This window comes from Fukomys damarensis, unplaced genomic scaffold, assembly GCF_012274545.1.
Source record: "Fukomys damarensis isolate Sample0158 unplaced genomic scaffold, DMR_v1.0_HiC HiC_scaffold_17, whole genome shotgun sequence".
Taxonomy (NCBI): Eukaryota; Metazoa; Chordata; class Mammalia; order Rodentia; family Bathyergidae; genus Fukomys; species Fukomys damarensis.
This window is the reverse complement of record NW_022900929.1, coordinates 12,259,193-12,269,481: the sequence shown is the minus strand read 5'-3', so window position 1 is coordinate 12,269,481 and position 10,289 is coordinate 12,259,193. Positions and strand designations below refer to the sequence as shown.

At 35.0% G+C, this 10,289-nt stretch overlaps 1 protein-coding gene across 1 annotated transcript in view; it reads right to left on the bottom strand.

Annotated features, from left to right (window-relative positions):
- Sugct (succinyl-CoA:glutarate-CoA transferase) overlaps nt 1–10,289 on the bottom strand; it is a 723,244-nt gene that overhangs the window by 370,572 nt on the left and 342,383 nt on the right. The gene's annotated exons all lie outside the window — the stretch shown is intronic.

Here is a 10,289-nt window from a genome sequence, read left to right as displayed (position 1 = left end):
ATAAAGAAGCTTAGGAAAGACATGGAAATCATGAATGACCAACAAAGAAAAGAAGTGAATTCTATAAAACAGACTCAAGTAGATATCCAAGACATTAAAAATTCTACTGAAAATATACATAGCATAATCAACTAATATGAAGATAGAATATCAGATCTAGAAGACAGGATTGTGGTTAGTGATCATCAAATGAAAGATCTCATAAAAATAGCAAGGGATCATCAAAAAACAATCTATACAACAGTTGCTAGATGATGGAAATAATAATGTAAGATCATTTTCTCAAGTTGTGTGAAATACTCTTGGAATTTCAATCAGGATTGCATTGAATCTGTATAGCGGTTTTGGAAGTATGGCCATTTTCTTAAGTGAAATAAATGGGACACATGAGTAAATACCAAATAGTTTTTCTGGCTTAAAAAACTAAAAGTGTAAATAAGGTTCAAATGGTACAAGTGACAGTGTCAAATAGTAAGAAAATGCCTAAAGGGGAAGTGGGAAGGGGAGGGAAAGGAAATAGGACAAATAAAAGATGTGTAAAAAGGGAAAAAAATGGAAACAAAGTCTTTGTAAAGGGTGAAGGTGGTGAAGGGAGGACAGATGTATAGGGAAAACATAAGAACCAAAATATATCCTATAAAGGTACAAGATCCCAATGATAAATGTAACTGTATTGTTTGCTTTAAATGTACCAATAAACTTAATGGGAAATAACAATAATAACATAAGATTAATTGGAATCAATGAAACATCAAAAAGTATTACAAGGGGCATAAAAAAAAAAAACCTATTCACAGAAGTAACAGCAGAAAATTTCCCAATCGTGGAAAAAGAATTTGACATACAGATAAGTGAAGCATAAAGAACTTCAGTTAGCCAAAATCAGAAAAAACTACATCAAGTGATATAAGATTTTCTTTAAAGATTACAAAAATTCAAACAATAAAATATCAAAAGCAACTAAAGAAAAGAAACAAATCACCCATAAAGTAAAACCAATCAGACAATAACAAACTTCCTAACACAAACACTTAAGTCAAGAAGAGCTTGGAGTGAAGTACTTAACGCCTGAAAAGAAAAAAGAAAAAAACCTCCGATCCAGATTGATGTATCCCACAAAATTACCTGTCATAATTGATGAAAAAATATGGTACTTGCATGATAAAGAACACCTGAAGAAACTCATGACTACCAAACCAGCACCAAACCACCAAATTTTCAGAAGGATATTCTTTTTTTTTTCTTTTTATTGAGTTTATTGGTACATTTTAGGTATACAGTACAATTACATTCATTATTGGGATCTCGTACCGTTACAGGACATGTCTTGGTTCTCATTTTTTCCCCTTGTCCCTGCCCTCCCTTCAACCCCTCCTCTCCTCCACATTTACAAACACTTTATTTCAATTTTTTCATTTTCTCATAGTTTTTTCTTTTCCCTTATTCCCTTCCCACTTTCCCTACACCTTTAGCCATTTTCTTCCTGTTTCATATTGTTAGCCATCTCATTAGGATCTTGTGTACTATTATAGTTTTTCACACCAGAGAAACTATTCAGTGTTTACACATGTGTGACTTATTTATTTCACTTAGGAGTATATCCTCAAAATGTATCCATTTTCCTATGAATGACTCTAATTTCTCATTCTTTATGGCTGAATAGTATTCCATTTTATAGAAAAACCACTGAGGAGCTGGGTGTGGTGGTTCACACCTGTAATCCCAGCACTCGGGAGGCTAAGGCTGAGGCAAGGATCACTGTGAGTTTGAGACCAGCCTGGGCTACATAGTGAGTTGCAGATCAGTCTCAATTACATAGAGACCCTGTCTCAAAAAACAAAAAAACAACAACAACAAAAAAAGGAAAACCACTGAAGGATCTATTTCAAAAGACAATGAAAACAATAATTTCATGAATTCCCCCAAAAATGAATCCACCAATCACAGCAGGGAATTAAACAGAAGGGAAAGAAAGGGAACCAAGAATAGGAAAATAATATGATGAGGATGAGTCAATACCTACCAGTTATAACTATAGTTCTGAATGGTCTCAATTCAATAATCAAAAGAAACAGATTGGCACAGTGGATCAAGAAACAAGATCCAAAAATATGGTGAATACAAAAAACACATTTAACTCACAAAGAAATTCATAAACTGAAAGTTCAAGGATGGAAAACAATACTCCATGCAACAGGAATTCAGAAAAAATGCAGACGTAGTTATTCTATTTGCAGACAAAGTGAATTTCAAATCAAGACTGACCAGAAGAGCCACAGAAGTTCACTACATCGTAGTTCACTCTATAGTATTTAAGGGGAAAGTGCAAGACGATGAGATAACAATCATAAATATACAATGCAAGAAATACCAGCACACTCCACTATATAAAACAAACTGTAATGCATATAAAAAAATCAAATAAACACTAATACTACAATTGGAATCGGGGACCTCAATAATCCACAAATAGAAATACACACATCAAATAGACAAAGAATCAACAAGGAAATATCAGAGCTGAACCAAACCTCTGAATAAATAGACTTACTAGGTAGCTACAGAGTGTTCCACCCCACAGGAAGAGAATACACATTCTTCTAAGCAGTTTATGGGACTTTCTGCAAAATAGACCACATACTAACTCACAGAACAAGCTTAAGTTGAATTGAAATTATCCCATGCATATTATAGATCATAGTGTAATGAAATTGGAAATCAATGGCAAAACAAATTACATAAACACATGAAAATTAAATAACTCCCTCTTGAACAAACAATGGGTCACAGAAGAAATTAAAGCATGAATTAAACAATTTCAATAATTAAATGATAATGCCAAGATAATGGGATGCCAAGAACTTATAGCATGCAAAAAAAGCAGCCCTAGAAGGGAAATTTATAGCTGTGAATTCCCACATTAGAGAAACAGTGAGCTCAAATAAATAACCTAATGTCGAACCTAAAGCTTCTAGAAAAAGAAGAGCAAGTCAAGCTCAAAGCTCATACAAGGGAGGAAATTATAAAGATCAGAACAAAAATTAATGCAATTGAGACTAAAACAACAATACAAAGAATCAATGAATTGAAGAGTTGGTTCTTTAAAAGATTAAATAAAATAGACAAAACATTAGCCAGCCTTATCACAAAAAGGAAAGAAAAGACTCAGATCCATGAAATTAGGAATGACAGGGGTAAAATCACAACAGATCCTGCAAAAATCCAGAAAATCATCAGTATCTACTTTGAGAATTTGTATTCTAATAAAATGGAAAACTAGAAGAAATGGACAGATTCCTGGATACATATGAATTACTAACACTGAATGAAGAAGACATAAAAATGTAAATGACTCATAGTTATCAAATAAATTGAAGAAGTAATTACAATCTACCAACAACAAAAAGCCCAGATGCTGATGGATCACTGCTGAATTCTACAGAACACTAGAGAATATCTAAGGCCACCACTCCTCGAATTATTTAATGAAATTGAAAGGGAGGAAATACTCACAATTTCATTCCTGAAATCAAGCATTACTCTGATACCAAAACCAGAAAACTATTCAACAAAAAAAAAAAGGAAAGAGAGTGAGAGAACTATACTGCAATCTCCTTAGTGAACACGTATTGAAAAATCTTCAATAAGATACTGGCAAAGAGAATGCAGCAAACCATGAAGAAGATTATTTACCATGACCAAGTAGGATTCATCTCAAAGATGCAGAGATGGTTCAATGTACACAAATTAATAAATGTTGGCCAATTTTTTTTGTACTGCGGATTGAACTTGGGTCCTTGTGCATGCAAGGCAGGAGGCAGAACCAATGAGCTAAATCCCTGGCCCTCAATAAATGTTAATATAGCACATTAACAGAAACAAGGACAAAGCTATATAAGCATCTCAATAGATGCAGAAAAAGCACCTGACAAAATCCAACACCCATTCACACACACACACACACACACACACAAAAAAAAACTGCAGATAATTGGAATACAAAGTCTTTATCGCAATCTAGTGAAAAAACCGCTATGACAAACCAATAGCTAACATCATACCAAAGGATAACAAAATGAAAGCTTTCACTCTAAAATCAGGAACAAGACAAAGATGTTCATTATCACTACTTCTGTCCAACATAGTTCTGGAAACATTAGCCAGAATAATTAGAAAAGAGAAAGAAATAAAAGAAATAGCGATAGAAAAGGAATAAGTTCTTTTTATTTGCTAATGAATAGTAACTCTGCACAGACTAAGATCTCAAAAAGTCCCCCCAAAAAGACTCCTACAATTAATAACCACATCTAGGAGAATAGCAGAACACAAAGTCAATGCTCAAAAATTAATAACCTTCCTCTACATAAATAAAAAAATCACTGAAAAAGAAATTAAGGAGACAACTTCTTTCATAACAGCATCAATAAAAATGAAATACTTAGAAATCAATTTAACACAGGAAGTTAAAGATCTATAGATTGAAAACTACAATACTCTGAAAAAGAAGATCAAAATGTAAAGATATCCCTTTTGATGGATAGGCAGAACTAGTATAGTGAAAATACTTCCAAATATTTCAAAAACTGTTATATAAATTTAATGCAATTCCAATGAAAATACCAATGGACTGTCTCACAGATCTAGAAAAAACAATTCCAACTTCCATATGGAGGCAAAAGAGACCTAGAATAGCAAAAGCAATTCTGAGTAACAAGAGCAGTGTTATACTACAAACTTACTGAGATAAAAACCGTATTGTACAGGCAAAAAGTTATATTACAAACATACTGAGTACTAGTATGATATTAGCAAAAAAACAGACCCAAAGATCAATGGACCAACTAGAAAATGCAGACATAACTCCAAACATACTCAGGCACCTTATGCTTGACAAAAGGGAAAAATACATTCACTGGAAGAAAGATAGCCTTTTTAATAAATGGTGCTAGGAAAACTGGCTTTCCACATTCTTAAAATTTAACCTATACCCAAACTTCCACCATAAACTAAACTAAACTAAAATTAAAAAGGATCAAAGATTTAAATATTAAAAGACATAATTGATCTGCTGGAACATAGAATAGTTAAACTCTAGAAGATACAGGAGTTGACAAAGATTTTATGAATACAACTCCAGTTGCACAGGAAATATTACAAAGAATCAACAACTTGGACAACATCAAATGAAAAAGCTTTTGCTTTGCAAACATAAGAGGCCTAGAATACCAAAAGCCATCCTAGGCAACAGAGACACAGTAGCCAGTATAACAATTCCCAATTTAAAACTATACTACAAAACCACTGTGATAAAAACAGCATGGTACTGGCAAAGAAACAGATCTGAGGATCAGTGGAACAGACTGGAAGACACAAAAGCAAATCCAGATGTACTCAGCTACCTCATCTTTGACAAAGGAGCCAACCATCCCCACTGGAGGAAAGATAGCCTCTTTAATAAAGGGTGTTGGAAAAACTGGATCTCAACCTGCCAAAGATTAAAACTAGACCCTTATCTTCCACAGTGCACTAAATTAAAATCCAAGTAGATTAAAGATCTAAATATTAAAACAGAAACACTAAACTTGCTGAAAGATAAGTTAGGCAGAACTCTTGAAGACACTGGCATAGGAAAAGATTTTATCAACAAATCCTCAGTAGCATGGGAATTAGCAGAAAGAATGAACTGGGATCGCATCTTACTAAAAAGTTCTCCACTGCAAAAGAAACCATCAACAGAACTAAGAGACAACCTACAATGTAGGAAAAAAATTTTACCAGCTGATCCTCAGACAAAGGACTATTATCTAGAATATATAATGAACTCAAAAAACGATCCCCCCAATATAAAGACCTGATTCAAAAATGGACATCTGAAATAAACAGACATTTCTCAGACAAAGAAGTAACAGAAGCAAGTAAATATATGAAAAAATGTTCCACATCACTGGTCACTCGAGAGATGCAGATGAAAAAAACACTGAGTTTCCACCTCACTCACAAAGAATGGCTACTATCAAGAAATCACACAATAACAAATGTTGGCGGGGTTGTGGGGAGAAAGGAACCATTCTCCATTGTTGGTGGAGACTGGTGCAACCACCATGGAAGTAAATCAGGAGGTATCGCAAAGAGCTGGGACTAGAGATTCCATTTGACCCAGTCATCCATCTGCTGGGCATCTTTCCAAAAGAATTAAAAGAATCATATCACAGAGATATATGTGCACCTATGTTTATAGCAGCACAGTTTGTAATAGCTAAAACTTGGAAACAGCCCATCTGCCCATCAGTTGGAGACTGGATAAAGAAGATGTGGTTTTTCTACAAAATGGAATATTACTCAGCCATAAAGAACGAGAAGTTAGATTTATTCATAGGAAAATGAATACATATTGAGCATATACTCCTAAGTGAAATAAATAAGGCACACATATGTAAATACTAAATAATTTTTCTGGTGTAAATAAACTATAATAGTACATATGATCCTAACGATATAATAGACAATGTGAAATAGGAAGAAAGGGGCTAAAAGTGTAGGGAAATTAGGAAGGGTAGGGAAAAGTAAGTAAGGAAGAGAAAAAAATACGAGAAAATGAAAAACTGAAAATAAAGTGTTTGTAAAGGGGGAGAGGAGGAGGGGTGAAGGGAGGGCAGTGACAAGGGGAAAAAATGAGAACCAAGGCCTGTCATGTAAAGGTACAAGATCCCAGTAATGAATGTAACTGTGCTGTATATTTAGTATGTACCAATAAACTAAATGAGGACAAAAATAAAAAATAATTTTAAATAATAAAAAGCTTTTACATAACAAAGAAAACATCAAGACAGTGAAGAGATTAACACACAGAATGGGAAAAATTTTATTAGGTATTCCTCAATGGACTAACACTTAGAATACATAAAGAACTCAAAAGGATCAGACCCAAAAAATTTAAAGACCCAATCCCAAAATGGGTATCTGAAATGAACAGACATTTCTCAGATGAAGAAGTATAAATAACAAAATATATAAGAAAAATTGCTGGACATCATTGGTCATTTGAGAGATGCAAATTAAAACAACACTAAGATTCCATCTCCCTCCACAAAGAATTGCTATTATTAAGAAACCAACCACCAACAAATGTGGATGAAGTTGTATGGAAAAAAAGAACTCTTCTCCATTGCTGATGGGAAGGTAAACTGGTACAATCACACTAGGAATAAGTATGGAGATTCTTCAAAAAATTAAAACAAGAGGTCCCATTTGATCCGGCTCTTCCCCTTCTAGGTATCTACCCAAAAGAGCTGAATATACATATCCATGTTCATAACAGCACAATTTATAATAGTTAAATCTTGGAAACAGTCAATATGCCCATCAAAATATGAATGGATAAAGAGAAGGTAATATTTATATGCAATGGGGGCCCCCCGATCCACCGCAGGAAGGAGAGCTACGCCTTCTCCTGCCCCAAACCACCATCGCTCCAGCACCAGGAAGGTAGCCGCACAGGCAGCCCTCAACGCCCACGGGCAACCCTCAACCCCCACAACTCCCCTTACCCGCCCCACCCTAAACCCCACCCCCAACCCCCATGCACTCTCAGACCTCCTGCTTGTCTTAGTCTTTGGATGCACTCTGCATAGGCAGAGGTGGTCATAAAGGGTATTTTTCTGAGTTCCCAACTTTGAACATCTTTAAAGAAAGGGCATGGGAAACCTGTAGTAGAACGGTGTAGAGTTCAACTGTTCAGAAGGTTAGGGAACTCAATCTGGGCGGTGCAGCCAGAGGTTAGTCTGCCTCATGGGGTTCAGGCATCAGCTAACTGAGATAAGGGGTCTTGCATCCTCACTCTGTCTGAGCCATTAAATGATAAATATACTATAATGAAAAGTTTGTTCACTGCAGACATGTACTGGACAGCTTCTTGATTTAAATTTAATTCAAATGCTTTAAAGGTGATAGACTAGTGACTACCATAGGTGGGCAATTTCCAAATTGGGCTTGATCATAATGCGTTGATGATTGTATCAGTCAGGATAAAGGATTGTGGTTGATTTGATGAGCTGTTTTCTCTGATTTTATGAAGATGAGAATGTTGGTGGGTTGTTAAGAGGCCCAGGAGCTAGGGCACAACTGTATCAGGAAGATTTGGGTGATAACCCAGAGATTAAACCAAGGAGAGCCTGATAACAAAAATAAAAATGAGGAAAAACTTAAGCAAGACACAAAGACAGACTTCCAGTTCACCAATGGCAAACAGTAGGGCAAATGAGGATGAAGAGGCTGCTAGTGAGCCAACAGTATACCCTGAACTCAAAGCACAGGAAGTAACAAAAGAGATTAATCAGACTCTAGAAAAATTCAAAACAAATAATTTCCAAGATAACCACAGAGACAGTGAGCAAAATGGAAGTCATGATTTGAAACACTAGAACAGAAACTGACAAAAAAATGGATGAGCTCAGGATCACGATAGAAGCCATGAAGGCCCAGCATAAGAAAGAAATGGAAATAATGAACGCCCAACGTAGGAGAGAAATGGAATCCATAAAACAGATTCAAACAGATATCCAGGAGATTAAACACTCCATTGAAAGTGTACACAAAGGAATAAAAGAATGAGAAGATAGACTCTCAGGTATAGAAGATAAGATTGCAGTCAGTGACAAGGAAAAGAGATGTCTCTTAAAAACAGTAGGGGATCATGAGATATCAATCCAACAACTCCAAAATGATGCAAAGAAGAATAACATAAGACTGATAGGAATCCATGAAGTAGCAGGAGAAAATACAAATGACTTAAAAAAGCTGTTCACAGAATTAATGACTGAAAACTTCCCAAACAGAGGGGAAGAATTTGACATTCAGATAACTGAGGCATAGAGGACCCCAAGTAGCCACAATCAAAAAAAATCTACACCTAGTTATATAATAATCAAGATCCCAGAAACCCAACAGAAGAAAAATATACTACAAGCAGTAAGAGAAAAGAAACAAATCACATGCAAAGGAAAGCCCATCAGAATCACAGCAGACTGTTCAACACAAACCCTTAAGGCAAGGAGAGCCTGGAGTGAGATATTTCAAGTACTAAAAGAGAACAACCTCCTACCTAGACTGACGTATCCTGCAAAACTCTCTTTCAAAATGGATGGGAAAATAAGATACTTCCAAGACAAAGAACACCTGAAAAACTTCATGAATATGAAACCAGCTACTACAAGCAATTCTAAACAAGATCCTAGAAAAAGACAAGGAAGGCAACAGCACCATGAGGCCCAACAGAGCAAATCAAATAGGCAAGGCAAGAAACTAAGAGGAGAAGGTGAAAAAGTAAAAAGAGTCAACAAAAGGTCAATAACAGGACAATAATAAATCAGTACATATCAGTTATAACCATCAACGTCAATGGCCTCACCAACCAAGAGAGATAGACTGGCAGAATGGAATAAGAAGCAAAATCCAACAGGATGTTGTATACAAGAAACATACCTAGTGCAAAAAGAAGCCCATAGACTGAGAGTGAAAGGATGGAAAACAATTCTCCATGTGACAGGAGCCCAGAAAAAAGCAGGGGTAGCAATCTTATTTGCAGACAAAGTGAATTTCAAACCAAAACTCATTCTAGTATTATAGATATAGGACAGGACTGTATCATACCTCTGTGAATGTAAAATATATTGTACCTGCTTTATGATATGTAGTAGTGACCGTGCTTTATCAGAGCTATTTTTAATGATGTTACTCTAGAATATTCTTTTTCCAGATGATGATTAAGATGCTAAAAAATAAAAAATGGTGCCAGGTACCACAACAGAAACAGAACTTTGCTGTTTTCTGGATATTATTCTTTTCTTTGTTTTTTTGTTTTTGTTTTTTTAATGAAATGTGCTGAATGTCTATAATTTTGTTCAGATGACTGCAGAACCTGGAAAGCTCTTGCTGCTATTGATGCATAACATACTGCTATTATTGGTCTTTTTATATAAATATAAATATATATACATACATATATGTATATAATTTGAATTTTTGGAAACTTTAACTGCTCTGTAACCTTTGGAAAAATGTAGCCCAATATACTGTGTTGAGTTGGCATTGTACAGAAATTAACAGCCATATTGGTCTACAAATGTTCATTTTTTTCCATTTGTACAGGGGTAAGACACTGTATTAAATATGTAAGGTCATATCTATGTGGGTTAGATTACAGAAACTAATAAAGTATTCTCTAAATAATGAAAAAAAATAATACTATAAGACTACAAGAGCAAGAAGCAATTTAAATATGTTCAGGGACC